This window comes from Emydura macquarii, unplaced genomic scaffold, assembly GCF_026122565.2.
Source record: "Emydura macquarii macquarii isolate MOO-44397 ecotype Brisbane River unplaced genomic scaffold, CSIRO-AGI_Emac_v2 contig_2457, whole genome shotgun sequence".
NCBI classification, from domain to species: Eukaryota; Metazoa; Chordata; order Testudines; family Chelidae; genus Emydura; species Emydura macquarii.
Genome location: NW_027132594.1, coordinates 1,388,354 through 1,407,000, shown reverse-complemented (window position 1 = coordinate 1,407,000; position 18,647 = coordinate 1,388,354). Strand labels below are relative to the sequence as shown.

General features: G+C 42.9%; 1 long non-coding RNA gene across 1 annotated transcript in view; it reads right to left on the bottom strand.

The window, feature by feature from the left end:
* Positions 1-18,432, bottom strand: part of LOC137162743 (uncharacterized) — a 52,743-nt gene extending 34,311 nt beyond the window's left edge. Inside the window, exons 1-2 of the long non-coding RNA XR_010922483.1 lie at positions 18,363-18,432; positions 8,795-8,930 (exon numbers count right to left, since the gene is read on the bottom strand). This is a non-coding gene — a long non-coding RNA (uncharacterized lncRNA). The remainder of the gene's footprint in view (positions 1-8,794; positions 8,931-18,362) is intronic.
* Positions 18,433-18,647: the final 215 nt, after the last annotated feature.

Here is an 18,647-nt window from a genome sequence, read left to right as displayed (position 1 = left end):
CTGATATCTTTAGAGAAGCAGAATGACCGGTGAATAATTTTCCCTTCTCTAAAGATATAATTAGGCTTGGAAAGATTAGATTTTTAAATCAGTAAATGTCAATTTCACTATACACAGACAGAACAACAAAGAAGATATTTCCATTGACAATACTCAACATTTACAGATAGGCAAAGTAAGAAAAATGCTGCTTGAGAACTTAAAAGTTTGATTTAAGGCTATTTACTTTGTATATTTTGACATGTGATGTTGACAATTTATATTTTAACACTTATAAAACCTCAACTTTTTTAATCTCAAAATCTTCTGTCATTAAATAATTATTGTCTTACCTCCCTATAATTTCCCCCACTATGAAAATGTAAGTCAATAACAATAGAAAAATGTTAAAAAACAAATACCAAATTATCTGTCAAAGCTATTTAAAAAGAAATGTAATTGTGCCAAATCTAGACACAATCCACACAAGATTTTCACTCTTGGAGAGGAAGTAGCTCAAAGGATGTCCCACCAGTAAACATATCAATAACTACACAGAAACACAAATGGGTTCCAGATACACCAAAGTGTAAGCATGCAACTCTTTGCCAAATACATCCCAGAAACAAACTTGTCCAGCATGTAAAATGGGACATTGTAAACACATAATACCTCCAGGAGGACAGAGAGGTTACATTCCTTACTTTGGGTGTAGAAAGAAAGATCGGAGAGATCCGATGGGATTGCTCTTAGAAAGTGAAACCCAAAGTGTTGTCCTGTCAGGATCCCAGCATGGACAGTAAGGACCAAAGATCAGAGCAGGGACAAACCTGAGGCAGGGAGTAGCAGAGGAGTGCATAGTCAGGTTCCAGGCAAGGGTCAATATCCAGGGTCAGAGTCCAAGTCAGATTTTAGGGTCCGAGTCAGAAGGCGAAGTCCAAATCAAGCTGAGGTTGAAGCCAGGAGTTAAGCAATGAGCAGTCATGGCAGCTACAGGGAACCCATGCTATTGCCTGGACAGATTCCTGGAACACGCCTTAAATTTATATAGGGCAGGGAGTCAATCAGGAGCCAAGGAGCTGCTGTCTGACAGATCCCTGGAGGCAGGACTTCCCATGGTATCGGTCCACGGTGGGTCGTGAGCAGTGGAATGCAAGTTGGTTACAGCTGCTACTAACTGGCAGCTCGTGACATCTGGGTTCTAGACCTGCAGGGCCTTACGTGTCCATGTAGTTGCAACGTGCATCAGAGCTAAGAGTTGTCTTGTGGCAAAGGAAAATGAATGTCCTGCAATGATCTCACCAATATCTCATGACAAGGAGTCCCACCAGTTAATTGTGCACAGTGTAAAAAGTATCTCCATCAATCAGTTTCGAATTCTCAAAGCCTTTCACTGTTACTGAATGTTCCCTTGTTCTTGTGTTATGGGAAAGGTAAATAGCAGCAACAAATCTACCTTTTCTGTGCCTGTTATTATTTTTTCTCCTTTTAACATGTCCCTTCTTGCTCATGTCCTGCCTAAACACAACAACACAAATCTTTTCAATCTCTCTTCACCTGGAAGATTTCCCATGCCTCTAATCGTTTCCTTTGCCTGTCTCTCAACCGCTCCTTTATTTCTGCTTGGGAGATGAGTTGACCAAAAATGACTGCCATTGCTGAAACTGCAGCTTATAAATGACAGGGTTATATGTGAAAATACAACATATGATGGTCTGGAAATCTTTTCATTTGGAAATTTTATACCAAGAAAAGAAAAAGAGTCATATCTGATCATAATTTAATGAATAATTCATAATTTCTTAGATGAGTTCACAAACTGTAATGCTAATAAATATCATATGGGAGACTCTTTCCTTACCAGCTGCACCCTTTGCCTCTTTTCTCCAACTCCCATAATTTTTCATGAACGGAAAACTGTAGTAGTGTTGTGTAGTATGTTTACACAGACATCTGTTTTGGAGCCAGACACTCAGCTGATGTAAAACAGCATAGCATCAGAAAAGTCAATGGAGCTAGTGATTTACATGAGTGGTACTCAACCAGGAGTACATGTACCCCTGGGGGTAAGCAGAGGTCTTCCAGGGGATACTTTAACTCATCTAGATATTTGCCTAGTTTTACAACAAGCTATATAAAAAGCACTAGCGAAATCAGTACAAACTAAAATTTCATACAGCCAATGACTTGTTTATACTGCTCTGTGTACTATATTAGTATTTCTCAACCTGGGGGTTGCGACCTCCAGGAGGGTCACGGGACGGCTTTGGGGGGGTCGCAAGTACAGGGCCAGCGTCGCGTGGGGGGAACCAGCAGAACAATTGCCCATGCCATATGGGGCTCCGTGAAGCTAAGGTATATGCTTCAGCCCCAGGCAGCCAAAGCCTGAGCCCCACCACCAAGGGCTGAAGCCTGAGCCCTGCCACTTAGGCTGAAGCATGTAACTTAGCGTTGCAGGGCCTCCTGTGGCATGGGACGCCAGGCAATAACTCTGCTTGCCACCCCCTAATGTCAGCCCTGCACTTGGGACCCCCTTAACCTGTCCTGAGAACCTCCTGGGGCTCACACTGCTCAAGTAACACACTGAAATGTAAGTTCAATATTTATATTCCAGTTGATTTATTTTATAATTATATGGTAGAAATGAGGAAAAAATAAGCAATTTTTCAGTGATAGTGTGCTGTGACACTTCTGTATTTTCATGTCTGATTTTGTAAACAAGTAGTTTTTAAGTGAGGTGAAAGTTGGGGTATGCAAGACAAATCAGACTCCTGAAAGAGGAGCAGCGGTCTGGAAAGCCTGAGAACCACTGATTTACACCATCTGAGGTCAAAATAGCAGAGTGGGACAACCTGCAGAAGTCTCAAAGTCTGTTTACTGAGATAAATATGTTGTAATGTGCTTATTTAGCAAACAAATGATAATGGACACAGATCTGTTTGCATGATCTTTTTGCTATTTGGTAAATGTGTATATTACAACATTAGATACATACACATACATATACATATATAAAATCTGACAAGTAGTTTCTGAATGCTTATGGACAGAGGAAAAATATTGTTTGAGAGAAGAAAATTTCCCTGGCTTACATAGGAAAAACAAATTGTGACAGAGGGTCTGGGCTCTGTCGATAATTTATATTTCAGGGCAAGGGAAAGCTGCTAAAGACACCCCACCTCTGGAATCAGTTAAGATAGAAACTGTATACATCCAGCATAAGGGTGTGAGCTAACTCATTTAGACAAGAACAATGGACATGTAAACCAAAAGTCAGTCACCTTGACTGGTGAGGAATGTCTAAGGAGGTGAAGATCAAAATGGCCAGTGCAATGCTAGACTTGGAAAGAGGGAATTGAGGAAACCTTCCAGAAATAATAGTCCTTGTATGGGGGACAAAGAATATGGCATTTGATCTAGATGGTACTCCTAATCAAACACGCCTTTGGGGAAATGTTGATGTAACTTCACCATGACATGGTAATGAACTCTAAGAGGGACTTGGAAAACTGGTCAAGTGAGAGGGAGATCTTTGGATACGGTGAGGAGAGGCTGTCTGGTCCGACCAGGGAATGGCCAGACAAGGGACTGATTTCTTGAAATGTAAGATTTTCTTTGCTTTTCTCTGTAACTGAGCTAAGGGGAGTCTACCTCCTGGGGCTTTGCAAAGTATCCAGATGAGGTATGTCAGGCAAACGGTTTCTTGTGTTTCTTGTTTTTTTCCTACCATTCTCTCTCTATTAATAAATCTTGCTTTTCAGAAGACTGATGTATTAGGTAATTTCATGCAGAATTCCAGGAAAGAGATCAGAATCCCTCAAGATAGAGGTGTACTGAAGGGTAAGTAGTTTCTGCATCCCGACTACCCCACTCATGGTCTCAGTCACACGAGGAATCAACAGAGGTGTCCTTTCCCATTATGATGGATCCCCAAGGTCTGCAGCCAGGCCGACACAGAGTTTAGTGGCGTTGGGTTTTGTTTTAAGTAATTGTTTTCTGTTTATTAAGCTAAAATGGTTTATAATATTTTTTTAATTGTGTATGTGTGTGGAGCTGTTGTGGTTGGTGTAAAAAAGATGAGAAGGAATGTAAGAGCACAAAATGATGGAAGGGAGGAGAGAGAAGGTGAGAGCGAGGAAGGTGAGGACACTGACATTTAGGATGGTCAAAGTGAACTGCAGCAGTTTGGAATGATTCCCATTGACTTTAATGGGCTTAAGATCAGGTCCATAGTAAGGTGAATCAATTACAGACATGCAAGTGAACTGAGGATGAAAGATAGTTAAATGCGGAATGACTCAAACAGCAAAGTCAGTCAGCTGAATGGCAAAGTTAGCATACATAGCAGTAACACTGGCTGACACTGAAAGAGTTCTGCACTGCTGCAAAGTAGAAGTCTGGATCCGTGGAGACGCTCACCCTGATGCTCTCTGCTAGTGCTGGGGAAAGGCAGATTGGAAATCAGAGTCAAAGTTCCCCCCAATCCAACAGATTAAAAGTGGAAGGAATAAATGGGAGCTAAGAGTTTTTATGAAGTTTTGTGCCCCAGGGAGAACTAAATGGTGTGAACAGGGACAAAGAGCTGGCAAGCCCATATTTCCACACACACATACTTTGCCATCCTAATTCTGAGGGTAGCAGAGAAGCTGTCTGTTTGGGGGTGGGGAGTGTCAATTACAACTTCATATTTATTTTACACACTTCTTACATTAAAACTATTACAAGAAGATTTTAAGCCGTCTGCCAGGGCCTAGTGTTTCAATGATTGTTTAATTTGGTTCCTTTTAAGAGTATATTCCAGAGACAGCAAACTGTTTAGTGTAGCAGCCTGAGGCAGCATTTGAAAATCATTTACGTTCTACACCTCTCGATTCTCTGCTGTGAAAGACAATGAGTGAATCTGTATAGCAGATGCTTTCCTGGGTGACTCCACATCTGTGCTGTCAATCAGTATTAAATGCAGAAGTTGGTCCAATAAAAGATATTACCTCACCACTCTTGTCTCTCTCAATCAGACTTAAAGGCAGTTACTACCTCAGACATCAGTGGATGAAACATGAGTAATATATTTAGTCACTTTAAGATGCTTCTAAGACCAACACTGCCTTTTTTTTTTTTTTATGTTGGAAACTTTACTCTTAATTTTAAAATGTTGCTGATGGCTAGGGGCTACAGAGCACAAATCATTATCTTTCAAGAAGTTTTCTTTAGTCATTGCTGGGATCAAATGTTACAATTTCAAATCTCTTTAGAAATGCAGGGAATTGTTGAGGAGAGTGACGGCTATAGCATGGCAATAAGCTAAAGAAAAGAAGTGTTTGTTTTGTGCTCTAGATTAAGCAGAGATTTGACTTTAAATGTTCACCCTTTGCTGAAATTTTATAAGAAACAACCAAATGAACAAACCTGGTTTCTGTGTTTGAGGCAAGAGAAAATATTAAGATATTATCTGAGGCTAACCTGAATGGGGTCCCAATGTGCCAGGTGTTTTATAAACATGTGGCAAGTGACAGTCCCTGCCTGAAAGAGATAGCAAGAAAACTGTGCCAGATTTTCTGTTCATGTGTTGGATGTAATCGTCAAGGGTTATAACTTGGTCAAGCCAATTTTCATTGGAAAAGTCAAACTTCTCTTAAACGAGGACTATTTTCCTGCCAAATTTTTGGTTTGCAAGCAGAGCCATTTCAGCTATAAACAAAAGAGGACACAATATTTTTTAATAATGGGGGAACTTCTGTGTTTCACTCGTCCTGTATTCAAAAAACAGCTGAAGCTTTCCAGAAAATTTCACTTTTGGGTAGAAACCAAACATAAAAAATGTCAGTCTGTGAGGTGGCGGTTTCAGAATGTTAGGAGCAATTGAAAACAAGTAGGTAGAATGGAAACATTCACATCGTCCTAATGAGAGCGGTCACCATCATTCCTTCTGTAACGAATGACCTAAGATCCCAGGCACAACTCTTTGTTTTAATCTAAAAGTATTGTACTATTTCTGAGTCTGAAATCACAATGGCAAGGGAGCCCGGACAAAAACGGGATGCAAAGATGTGTCCAATTCTAGACACCATATTTTGGGATAGGTGTGCAAATTGGAGAGAGTTGGAAGGAGAACAACAAAACTGATAAAGAGTTTAGAAAAACCTGACCTATGAGGAAAGGTTAAAAAACTGGGGATGTTTTATCTTGAGAAAAGATGATTGAGGGAGACCTGATGACAGTCTTCAAATATGCGAAGGGGTGTTATACAGGATTGTGATCGATTGTTCTCCATGTCCTCTTAAGGTAGGACAAGAAAGAATGGGTTTAATCTGAAGCAATGGAAATTTAAGTTAGATACTAGGAATACTTTTGTAACCATAAGACAGTTAAGTTCTGGAACAGGCTTCCACAGGAGACTGTGGAATCCCCATCATTGGAGGTTTTTTAAGAACATTTAGATAAACAGCAGTCAAGGATGGTCTAGGTTTACTTGGCCCTGCCTCAGCACAGGGGGCTGGATTTTATGACATCTCAAGGTTGCTTCCAGCCCTACATTTCTATGATTCTATGTCTCACATAGAAAGGCAGATGACCAAAATAGACCTTGATTATATATGGTCATGGGCAGCATGTATAAGAGGCTTGTGGAGGCTAAGCATCCCCAAAGAGATGCCGCTGGAAGCTCCCACTCCGTTTCTCCACCCCACCCACACTCCACCCCCCTCCACCCAATCCTCTTCATCCAAGGCTCCCCAATGCCCAGGGAGAGCGCTGTCTGCATGTGTGGAGGGGGTAGGGCAGGAGGATGTCACGCATGCACAGTGGCTGAATTGGCCCCTGGGGCCACAGGCTCCAAAGCAGCGGAGGAGCAAAGTCGGCATGCAGCCAGCCGGCTGCACATGTCTGCAAGGGAGGGGCAGGCAGCCAGATCCGGCCCACTGGAGGCGCTGCAGGGGGATGGCCGGTTTGGTCCCGGGGGCAGTGACTCTCTCCACTGCCCCGGGGGCGGCCTGGAGCAAGAAGTGTCTGGCAAGCCTGGGCAATGGCAGCAGAGAAGAAGGTGGTGTCAGTGGCGTCAAGTGGCCCCCAGGTACCAGCCTGCTGGGGAAGGTGGGTGGCAATGAGTGCGCGTGAGGACAGGTGAGGGAGGGAGGAGTGCGCATGTGCAGGGAGAGTAGACGAAGGGAGGGCTTCAGGGGGAGGGGGCCCAAGGGGAAGAGGGGCCTGGGGCAGAGCTCGGGTGGAGTGTGGGTGGTGCCTCGGGGGACAGGGCAGAGCAAAGGCTGGGGCCATGGTCCAACCAATGGTGCCTTCTCATTCTGCCTCCCCAAAGGCAGGAGTCACATGCCACCCATATAGATGGTGTGTTGTAGGCACCTAAACAGACATTTCTTTTTTCCCCTACAATATCATGTCCTAACTAGTCACATACTGATCTCACCTACATTCCTAAGGCCTAAATCCTTTCCCCTTGCCACATGAGTGCATAGCACCCAGAAGATCCAAACAGCAGAGCCAGGGAACCCATGTAAGGAGATCCACAATCCCTGCAATCCATGATGCACTTGCTCTGCATGGACTCAATCCACATCTTCACATGCATGTACACATATCTATTAGCAAAAGCCTCCTGTGAGGTTGGGAGAATCAAAGTAGCTATGGATGCTACTGCAGTCTAGGTGAGAATGCTCTCTCTGTCCAGCAGTAGTCCCCTGAATAAAACCCATTTCTTAGGCTGTGTGTTGGGTGAGACGATTTGATCCTAAGAATCAGCCAACACACAACATGCAACAAAAGTTGCAGCAAAGTTCAAGACCCTCTCCCACACATACATCATTTCCAACAGCTAATAATAGCTGTCAGAAAGCTGGCCAACACCCTGCTTGGAATGAGAAGTTGGATGTGCACCAGCACCAGTAAATAGGCTACACAAAAATTTAAGCTAGGATTAATCTGATGCCATGAAGAAAGAGACTGGGGATGGCTGTGATGTAGTATGGAATAGCACCTGCTTTGAAACATACAAGCCAATAGTCAATTCACCCAGTAAAAATGAACAAGGCATCCAAAATAATCAAACTAAATAATTTAGAATAGAGAAGATATAGCTTATTTATCAGACAGGCTAGAATGCTTCTAATGTCCCATGTATCCTTGGATAGCCTGCTCTTGAACCTGTGAATTGCTGTCTGTGATAAGCTGTATCTTTAGTGCTTCCCCTTGGGGTGAGGGTGGGCACTTCTCTTGTCTCAGGCATTTTTCCCTGGATGTTGACATTGCTGTACAGCCAGTCTGGAGTTTGGGCTGTGGTCCTCTGGTTCTCTGACTTAGAAGCCCTTTCCAGGAGCACAAAGCAGTCTAAATGAAAACAGGCAAACAAAATAGTCCTGAAAGCCACAAAATGATCCAGACTCACCCCACAAAGGTAGTCTCTGTGAAGGGCATCAGGGCTCTATCCCCCTGTGTGTCTGAAGGACCCAGTGTTGTAGACTTTAATAATTTCCAGAAAGCATAACACATTGGCATGACATATTCTTGGTTGATGGTGGAAAAAAATTGTAAACCCTAAGTAGGAACTATAGTTATGAATGAATGTATAGTGCTGGGTGCAAAAGTACAATGTCATGTGCAAAACGTATAGTACCATGTGCACTGCGCTAAAGTGCTAAGTGCAAACCCTGAGTGTTGAGTACACGAGGCGAGAGAATGGGGCCATCCTACTGGACGAACTGTTGGTAAATAAGACTTTAGACAGCCCAAACAAGATGCTGCCCTCCCAGTTAGTAGCCTGTGTTTTCCTGTCCCAGCAGACCAAGAGAAGATCAAAAGGCCTTACCAGTTCGTGTGTCCCTGTACCAGTCGTCCTATCATCCATTCCTGTCTCCGTTGTCGCCTGCTGTGGTTCCCCCTGTCTGTATCTGTCGTCGTTCCCCAGTCCTGCGTTCACCTGCCGTTCTGTGTGCTGTCTGCCCCTGTTCGAGAAAGGGTGTGAGTTATGAGATATTGTTATTGTTTCTATTTCTCCCTTTTAAGTCACTGTGTGGTTTGGGTCCCTGGGGTTTAGGCCCTTCGGGTACCTGGTCTGTGTTTCTTTGCTAATACATTGTTACTGTTTATCCTACTGACTTGTGGTTCCCTAATGCGAATCTGCAGATGACAGATGTTGCTAGGGACGACCCCCCAAGGGTCCTTACTATCAATTTGGACCTGCTGCTGGTTAAATTGGGAGGGATAGGCCCACTGGCTCTCGCTCTCTCTCTTCCCGCCTGTCCGATAACACCTGGATGAGCCCCCTGGACTCGAAAAAGGAAACACCGCAAAGATAGGCCCTCTGCCTCTTCAGAAGGTCCAGGCAGCAGAGGCTCTTCATCCACTTTCCTGATAAGCAGCTTGTTCTGTTGGATTAAGGAATGAAGTGGTCTAGCTCTGCCTACCTCCGAGTGCTATCCTTTACTGGGACCTGCCCTCCCCAGGCAACAAGGCTCACAGATGCACTGGACTGGGGTTGCTTGTGCCTAGAGAAGCTCTTTAACCCCTTGCTGACCACAGTGGGGACCTTCCCCGTCACAGTGTCACTAATGTAAATAACATTCTGTGGCTAGCAATGACAACCAAGCAATCTCAAAAACGTCATGGACAGAAAAAAAAGAAGGTAATTGTATGGCACCTGAAGGACACTGGAAAGTTTATGTCTGTAATAATGTCTATGTGGTTAACAAATGGCATACAAGAGAAAGCAACACAATGAAGCTTAGAGATGGTGGCAAGAACTATCTTTTTCTTCTGTTTGTGTAGCACCTAGAACAATGGGGCAGTGGCGCATGACTAGGGCTCCTAGGTGCTACTGCAATATACATAAAACAAAAATAATCCTTAATGTTTCATCTCCTTAAATGAGTTCATTGCTTAGGACCTTGGTCAGCTTCCTATATAACAGCATCTATGGTAAAAAAAATGTTCTACATTTCTTTTTTAAACTTTTTATTTAAATCTTTGTTACTTGAATGCCAGCCAAGCGGTCACATCTAAGCTTTTCTGCCAATCTTAGTTAGGCTTGGCAGAGTTCAATTTTTATTTTTGTTATGATTTCAACAGATATCAATATTCATTTTTAAGCATTTTTTATGTTTCTCAATTTAAATTTTCACAGTTGCACAAAATTATGGATTTTAAGTATTTTTTCAATTTTTATCAAGTTAAATTTTCATAGTGGGGAAATTATGGGGAGGTGAGACAAGAGGGGAGGCATCCAAGTGTTATAACAGTTAAAACACAAATCATTGACATCACATCTCAAAATATACAAAGTAAATATCCTTCAATCAAACTGTAATAAATTCTCAAGCAGCATTTTTCTTACTTTGCCTGTCTGTATATTTTCATTAGTATGGATGGAAATATTTTGTTGTCTGTTTGTGTGCGTGTGGTGCTGGAACTAGAGGTGCGGGGGATGCTGCCGCATCCTCTGGCTTGAAGTGGTTTCCATTATATACATGGTTTCAGTTTTGTTCAATGGCTCCCAACACTCTCTCTCTACAAATTGTTCCAGCACCCCTGCTTGTGCCTTGTGCCTTTAAGGCATAGATGACAATGTGGAGCTGCACTCCTGCCGGGAGAGCTCAGGAACAAGCAGGCCTCAGGGAAACAGCCCCTTTGAGGCAACATGCTACACAAAGTTGCCCCCTTTTGACCTGAGAAGCTAGCTCGCAGCTAGCAGCTGTCACAGTTTAGGGCTCAGGGGATGCTCTAGTGAGGAGGAGAAATTGGTGCTAGTCAGGTATTTCTTTGATGCAATCTTGTTTATTTACAAGGAATGTACAAAGTCCTGCTTCTCCAAACAAAGGAGAAACCAAAAACAAAACAACAGTTTCTTAGTTTCCACCCTTAGAGCTCTTTAGCCAACACCAGGCCCAAAAACTTAGAATTGTTTAGATATGTCCAAGTTGATTCTTAGACTATTGAACAAACCCTTTAGCTAGGTGTATAAGGTAGATGTGTTGTGTTCTTTTAGGATGGCAAAGTAGCTTAGCACTTTTGGGATAAGCCATAAACCAGCACCCCTCTGCCAGATCACGTGCACCACTCTGGCAACGTTTTCAAAATCATGCTAAAAGACACTTACCTACAATGGCTTGACTTGCCATGTCCCACAGAAATACCTGCAAGGGAAAGGCTGGAGCCTGTGAGGAGGAAAATTCTATGTGGCCTCTCTGTGGAGTTTTCCTGGGATCATTCTGTAGGGGCTGTGATTTGCCACACACAAAATGACCAGCAGTTCTATTTCCAGGGTCTCGACAGATGCGGAGAGGTCTACAGGAGGTTATGGCCATCTGCAGAGAAGTCCTGTGCCTCTGTGCTAGGTTCCCTTCACCCCCTGGTTCCCTTGCAGTGTGGCTCTACAAAAGCTATGGAATCCTCTACCAGCATCTTCCCCAAGATGCTCCTTTAATTAGGGGCGTGGTGCTGCAGTCTTCACTTCTAATACATGGGTGTTGTGGGTCATGGACTCAAATACCAAGATGGGAGGAAACATCAGAAAAGACTCAGGAGAATTCAAAATATAAAGGTGGGCTGGAGGGACTACTCTTAATTTTAAGATCTATAAAAACTGAAGTAACTGGTGCTACAAAAATTCCCCAAGCCACTTAACAACAATACAGCCCCCAGCTTCTCAGTTAAAACAAAGACCATCTCCCCCCCTCGCCAGTTAGAACAAGCCCTCATCTAGATGGGGAAAAAAAATCTGTCCAGGCTGGTTGGGTTTCTGCCAGCCTAACAAAATAATCCCAAACTGGAGCAGACCTCTGCCTAAACCAGCCTCCCAGACCAGCCGGACTCTTTAAAAGCTGGGGGAAGGTCTATAGCTCTAGACCCTCACCCCTACTAAACTCCAGACAATCAACAGTTATTCTCATGATAGACCACTTCGGTCCTAAGCCGCATTAACTTTTAATTAGATTTTCCATGTGGACTCATTTCCCAGCAAACCTACCCCAGGCCTGTCCCTGTGGTGTTAGTTGTGAATGTTTAGAGTCACTATTCAGGGTGGCCACAAAGGGGCATATAATAGGGAGTTAAAACAGTCTGTATACACAGGAAATAAAGACAGTCTTGCATTACCCTGACCCTGAGGTGTTGGATCTCCTTCACAGCCTCAGATCCTCGGCATATCTGGAGGTCCCTCTGTGGGGTTTGAGTCATAGGGGGAAAATGTTGCATGGAGATGGAAATATCTGAGCTTGCCTCACCCCAAGAGAAGGTGGAGATGACAGTAAAAGAGACTGTCCATTCATTGCCAATTGGGGGCATAATCAGACTCGATGCTGACATTTATAGAAAAAATTCTAAATTAAAATTAACATTCAGATAATTTTCTAGAGTACAGAAGAAGAAAAAACCCAGCCAGAATGCTACAGTTAAATAGACGCTAAAGAGGCTAGTGCATATAAATGTTATGGGCAAACCAATACTCAATTTTGTTCAACATTAATTTTTGATTGAAAACTTGGCACCCACCAACCCTATACCTCTAGTTCATTGTGTAACACTTGATGAATCAGAGCATCAGGGAAGAGGGAGTGCTGCCTGTGATTAGCAATGATGTGTTGTATTGCAATGATGGAAAATTGAATCAAAAGACAACATATATGTGTATAAAAATAAGACCAGTGTAAAGCCATGTGGGGTTCCATAATGCATAAGGTGACCTGAGCATAAAACAACAGGACACACCCAGAGAACGATCTAAAAGACAAGATAACTGCCATGTATAAACTCTACTAGAAACTCTTACTGGCTTCCAGATATTAGAACAAGCACCAACAAATATACCCTCCCACTATCAACCACTAGAAGTAAGCCATTGGTTGTATATGTTTTGAACTAAACAACAACAAAACAACTTGTCCCTCATCCACTTATTAAGGGACAGCCAAGAAGAATTTGGACAAATATTTTGCGGAGTTGTCATGTAGCGGTTGAATAATTGCTGCACGAAGGGAAGTTGGACTAGCACCAGAGATCAGCAATAGGATTGCATGAATACCTGAGTCATTATAAGCCATGAAGAGAAAGAGTCCAAAGAATCAATAGGTGGTCAATCACCCCTGCTGAGTCATTTTAATAAGCACAGATTAAAAAAAAAAACAATGAAAATCTATCAGTGTTGATCTGGCAGCATGGGGAATTGGTAATGGGACACAGAGCTTTTCACTTCTGTGTCATTGGCTCACATCTGAGGAAATGATGAGGGGTGCAGCAGTTTGAGGATGGGGCTGTCACGTATCCCATGATCTATTAGCATCTGTTCCTGCTCTGGAACCTGAAGTGCTGGTGGTGCAGCAGGAAGGGCTCCCAGTTGCAGACAGCAGAACTCCCACCGAGGAACACATCCACCTCCACCTCCCAGGGAAGAGGCTGCATGCAGAAGATATGCCTACCCCACCCCACACCACCAGCACTGCCTTCTACTCAGTCTGATTCAGGCATAGAGGCCTCCACTCTCCTCCTAGCTAGCCTCATCTGAGAGTGCTAGTGGCTGCAAATCAGGAGAGCTCCCACCCCTCCCCTGTCCTTGGTCCAGTGCTCTCTTTCCACTAGCAAGCAGTTTTACATGAGACGGTAATGCCCTCTTTCCCACCAAACCAGGGGAATCGGGGAGAAGGGAAGAGAGTGGTGGGTCAGGCTGCTAGTGCTAGGTGGGCTTCGCTGGTGTTCTACATGCTGGGTACAGGGATTCAGGTGACAGCTTTACCTTAGGTTTCATATTTTCAAATGTGACTTGACCCTGTGTAAGTGAATGGAGAATTGAGCAAATAAGTACAAATTTTCAGAAGTGGCCACTGGGTTTAGCTGCTCGGTGTTTGGGACTCAACTTCAAGGTGGGGCAGGCATAAACCCATGTTTATGTATGGTAGTCACAAAGGACCATATTCATCCCTACTATAACTTTACTGATTTTAGCAGAGGCGAATCACGCGCAGGTTTGTTACCAGTGTGGAGATACATGCTATTTTATTGGTTTGCCCATAAAAACTATTGGAATTGGACCAATGGCTCAAAAGAATATTTTAATAATCTTTGGTCCTCGACCACTGATGTGGTGGCTTTCACAGTCCTTCTTCCTCAGTTTAGATACTCCACAGTTACTTGTGACAGGGCTGGCCAATAAACTAAGACAGACACTACACACATGCTGCAAATAACCTGCCATCATCGGAGTGCCCCTATGTTATGTAGTTCCAGGGCATACTTGATTTCATGCAGCATACAAAGCCAAAGCTGTCCTACAAGGTCTTTCCAGATTCACTATTGCTGCTCCACAGCCCTGATTTGGGCTGACAGTTGTGTGAAACAAGCACTTCCTCAGTTTACTGCATGGCTCTATTAATCTGAAGTTCTTCATTGCATCCCTAGACTCTCCCAGGCAAAAAAAAGAGACATGGTATCTTTGAAGCAAGGATCTAAGAACTTGGACAGATTGCAGAGCTGAGTTTACTGCAATTCCCAGCTTAGTGAAAATGTCTGTATCTTTGCATGCTTCACACTGAAGTTATGAACATATCATTTGCTTGCTCATACTGAGACAGCACAGAGAGCAGTTTTTCTTTCTGACAGGCATATGAGAGGTCTCATCTGGCTGATGCCAGCAACATCACAGTTCCTAATGCTGTTGGCATTTACAGAAGACCCAGGATGTGACACACACTCCCCTTAGAATCATAGAAATGTTGGGCTGAAAGGGACTTCAAGAGGTCAAGTCCAACACGCTGCGCTGAGGCAGGACCAAGGAAACCTAGACCATTCCTTACAGGTGTTTGTCCAACCTGTTCTTAAAAACCTCCAGTGATGGGGATTCTACAACCCCCCTCCATTGGAAACCTATTCCAGTGCTTAACTACCCTTATTGTTAGAAAGCTTTTCCTAATAACTAATCTAAATCTTACTTGCTGCAGATTAAGCTCATTACCTTTGTCCAGACTGCAGTGCACATGGAGAACAATTGATCACTGACCTGTTATAACAGCCTTTAACAGATGTGAAGACTGTTTAACAGGTCCCCCCTCAGTTTTCTTTTCTCATAACTAAGCATGCCCAGTTTTTTTAACCTTTCCTCGGAGGTCAGGTTTTCTAAATCTTCTATCATTTTTGTTGCTCTTCTTTGGATTCTGTCCAAGTTGTCTATATCTTTCCCAAAGTATGGCGCCCAAAACTGGACACAGTACTCCAGCTGAGACCTCACCAGTGCCAAGTACCTTCCATGTCTTATGTACCACACTCCTGTTAATACACTCCTGGGTGATATTAGCCTTTTCCACAGCTGCATCACACTGTCAACTTGTATTCAATTTGTGATTCACTGTAATTCCCAGATCCTTTTCACCATTACTACCACCTGCTCAATTATTCCCCATTTTGAAGTAGTACATTTGATTTTTCCTTCCCACGTGTACTACTTTGCACTTGTCTTTATTGAATTTTCATCTTCTTGATTTCAGACCAATTCTCTAATTCGTCAAGATCATTTTGAATTCTAATCTTATCATCCAAAGTGCAAAGTAGTACACTTGGGAAGGAAAAATCAAATGTACTACTTCAAAATGGGGAATAATTGAGCAGGTGGTAGTAATGGTGAAAAGGATCTGGGAATTATAGTGAATCACAAATTGAATACAAGTCAACAGTGTGATGCAACCCCTCCCAGTTTAGTGTCATCTGCAAATTTTATAAGCATATTTTCCACTCCATTATCCATGTCATCATTCTTAAAAATATTGAACAGTATTGGACCCAGGACTGACCCCTGTAGACCCCCATTAGATATGCCCTCCCAGTTTGACAGTGAACCATCAGAGGCAGAGGCTGCACCACAGATGTCCACTTTGCAATCCATGGAGACAGCTTGGCAATTTACACTTTGCTGATACAGCTATTCCAGCATAGATCCCAATCCCATTAACGCAGATGGCAGCTTTCACTGGCCTCAGTGGAAGCTGGGGTGGAGCCATTGAGAGTAGAATTCAACTTTGTTACTACATGCTGCTTCAGCCAGTGCTAGGAAAGCATTCTGCACCTGCAGCTCCCTCAAGATGTGACAAGCCATGTATGAATGACTTAAATGGTCACAGATCTCATAGGTCGGGATCAATATCCTGCTCGTGTTCTTGCTCTTTATTTAGGTGTGCAAAGTCAAACCTGTTACCACGTGCCACATCAGACACATTATCTGAGTTCACAACCTAGGGGGGAGAGAGGAGTTGGTTTGCTACCACCTATCTATTACCTCCCTCAGTTTGTTCCAGGTTATAGACCAGGTCCTCAGCTGATATAAATCAGCATTACACCATTGACTTTAATAAAGCTGTGCCAATTTACACCTGCTGAGGATCTGGAGTTGTGCTGATTTACCCAGCTAACGTATATATATGACCCATATATGTAACGTGATTTCTGGAAACGACACATGCACAGTGTGGCATGTGGCCAGATGCTGCTGCTGTTGCTGTTCATCCTACAAAGATTAGCAAATGGCCACTACAACATATCTATAGTCAGTGATCTGGCCATTGGTCCACTTATGTTGTGAAGAGATTTGTTGTACCCACACAGCTCCTTCAGGCACATTGCACTGCTTAGCCCACTATATCTGGCAAAGTTCTGGGACCTGCTGCTGCGGAACTGCAGATACCATCAGCTGCCAGAACCTGTCCCCCGCAACACCTGAGTAGTAGAGTGCCAGCATTTTTCTCAGCTATGTCTTAAGAAAGATGACCAGAGATAAACATAATGGACAAACTCAAAAGCTTGTCTCTCTCACCAGCAGAAACTGGTCCAATAAAAGATAGTACCTCCCCCACCATGTCTCTCTAATGATGGACTTACATCATTTATTAAAAATGTTCTCAGGCGTCAGATAGATTATCAAGAACTGGGGCGGGGTGAGCTGGAGATACGGTGTTTCTCAGCTGGGGCTCTTGGCTCTGGAATTCACTTCCTCCATTACTGCAAAGAAGCCTGAGCTTGTTGAACTTTAGGGTAACACTGCAAGATTTGTCTGTTCTTTTAGGGCTTGTATGAAGACGGTGGCTTCTACTGATGACATTTTATTTGTGAGCTGGAGGGAACTTGTTTTTAATGAACTTCCTGTCTGGCCCAGCTTTTAGAACTTCCCTGCCACCCTCCCCATGGACTTCTAGCAACCTATGCTTTTGCAAAGACACCTCCAGCAACGACAGGACTCTGTGGACAGCTATCTCCTTAGAAGAGGAGTGAAAGGTCATATTTTCACTTTTAATTTAACACAGGCAGAATCCCAGGCTACCAGCTGAGGTTCTGCTTCTCTGCGCACTGGTGTTGCTATTAAAAAAAAATCACAATTGGGGATTTATAGATCATGGGCCAAAATCACCCTTAGCATAACTCCCCTGAAGTAATGGATGCCTTAAGGTTTGTAATTCTGAAGAGTTTTATTGGTGTTAGAATGGTGACATAGAGCCTCATGTATGGGCAAGCAGAATCTAAACTATAACCACCTAAGGTACTTCACTTGAGATAAAGATGCACAAAGGTCTCCAAAAAGAAAGATGTACCTTTTTCTTACTAGAGTAGCCAAGGCCCTGAAGAAAGACAGCTGTGAACTTGTCCTAGGACTACAGTGACATAAAGGTTCCATGTTATTGTTTTTTCACTCCATTCTGCACCTTACAAACACAAGGGGCTCTTCAAATATAAAAGATAATGAATAGCAAATATACTCAGACTGCAAGAGCCATTTCCTCTATAATCCTATTTAATGTACTGATATAATTGCATCAAACTGTTTCAATAAACATCTGCATGGGGACTACAGAGATTAGATAATGTTTGGACAATGCTAACACTTCTCTGGTTATTCAATCTTCTCATGACACAAGGGGAGAAAAGCAGTAAATTGTTATGTGTGTTAGTGACTTTTTCTGTAGTAAATTTTGTAAAGTTTATTGTATTAGTGGTTTACAACTTAGATAAAAACAGACTAGTGCCCTGAAATATAGACATTATACATGTCAAAATACAAGCAAATTTGTTTCTGCACTAACGCAAACTATATCACAGACAATTCATCTTATTAGCCTCCTGTATTACTACATAAGATCTGCGTGCGGTGCATGTGTATACCTTATTATCAACTTCATTTAACTTCAGTCAAATTCAAGCTCTAACAGGTTATTTGTCAAGATGAAAATGAATGACGTCACTGTACTTTGCTTTAGGTGTTTTACAACTCACATCTGGCTAGACTGTGTTTATTCCACAAACTTTCCGGTAATTATGGATATTGCTTAAGTAACTCGTGTGTGCGCTAGCATTCTGAAATGCATAATGTAAACCATGTACAAACACACCTTAGAAAACTGACTTCGCACCTGTAAGGGAGATGATATCATGCTTCCTTGGTGGTATTATTGTAAGCCCTTAGTTCACATTGGCTTGTAATACTGAGACGGGAAATAAATGCTGCATGCTCCTGGGAGAAAAGATGACAACAATAGCAATTTTTAATTAATTTGGTTTCCATATTGTATGCTGTTTTTTAACAATATTTTCAGGGTGTTATCCCTACCACTATTTGTGTCTCCTATACCAGAACTCATGGGGCCAAACACAGGCCTGGCATAAAAGAACACAGTTTCACTGAAGACATAGGAATT